Raw genomic sequence first — 1,461 nt, 5'->3', positions numbered from 1 at the left:
GATGCAGTAATTCAGTGATGTTCCTTGACATGCCGACTGTACCCTCAAGAGCTGGCTCCATTTATGGCCACTAGGCCAGAGTTCCAGGAATCATATCCAGTTACAAGATATCCATGTTCCACAAGAAAGCAGCCATCTTTTCATGTACCTCTTTTTTAGGAATGAGAAATCCTCTTCTTTCCAAAAGTCTACTAACAAGACTCGGCTTGTGCCTCTTTGGGAAGCTTGTCACATGCCCATCCCCAAGCCAATCACTGGCAAGGATCTTCCACGAACGTATGGTGGGGAATCAACCACAAAGATTCCACCATTAAACTTTTGGGAAAAGTCTACCAATCAAAAGATAGTAAACCTGTCTTTCTTTCCTCAGGATTGTGAACCACTGATGTTTAAGAGGTATTACTATATTGGCATCAAGAGGAAAAAAGTTTCACGAACATTTATCGTACATTCCTAGTGAAAGGCACCATGCCAGGCACTGAGGGAAATACAAATGAAAGACTCAACCTCTTTACTTGTCTTTCCTACCATAGTAGTGGACTCAGGCACAGGAATACGAGCTACTTTGCAAGGCAGTTGTTTTATAAGTACCATATTTGATGCACAATTAAAGTATTAGGAGAATAGGTAGAGGAGATTCATTAAGAATATTTTTGCTTCAAAGACCATTACACCTAATTTTCTGATTTATGACTGTCAAAAGAGCCATAGAAAGATAATACACAAGGCTGAAGAGAACATTTCATCAGCCTTAGCGGGAACAGAACTGTTCTCCAAATGGCGGCCATCACCTCACACCAAAGCATCAGGCAGAGAACCCACAGGGTCAGACCAAACAAAGCACGATGGTGATTTAGTTTCCAAGAGACTGTAGAGCACACTGCTTACACAACAAAACAGCTTTTTAATTAAGGTATAACATACATAAAGTGCACCGATGTTAAATGTATAACTCGAGAAATTTTTATGTGTGAGTGGCAGTAACTCTTAAACATAAAACGCTCAGAATAGTGGCTGACACACAAAAAGGGCTCAGTTAAGTACTAGCTGTTGTTTCATCTGCCACTTTGAGAGGTAAAAAATACAACATTGGTTTCAATTGCATTTCTTTTAGAAATGGGACCGAACATTTTTTTCCTGTGAATTACCTGTTCAAGTCCTAAGGCCTTTTCACTATTGAGATATTAGTCATTTTTTTTTTTACTAATTTGTAAGAGCCCATTATATACTAATAACACTCACTCTTGCCTTACAATAAAATTATTTTTCCCAATTTGTCCCTTGACTTTTAAACTTCTTTGCCACCCACTAGTTTTAAATATTTATGAATTTTATGCTCTTTTTTTTTTTTGTAATTCTACTTTACTTTTTCATTCATTTTTTGCGGTACGCGGGCCTCTCACCGTTGTGGCCTCTCCCGTTGCGGAGCCCAGGCTCCGGACGCGCAGGCCCAGCGGCCAT

Source organism: Physeter macrocephalus, chromosome 6 (assembly GCF_002837175.3).
Source record: "Physeter macrocephalus isolate SW-GA chromosome 6, ASM283717v5, whole genome shotgun sequence".
NCBI classification, from domain to species: Eukaryota; Metazoa; Chordata; class Mammalia; order Artiodactyla; family Physeteridae; genus Physeter; species Physeter macrocephalus.
Note: the sequence above shows the minus strand (reverse complement) of the source record.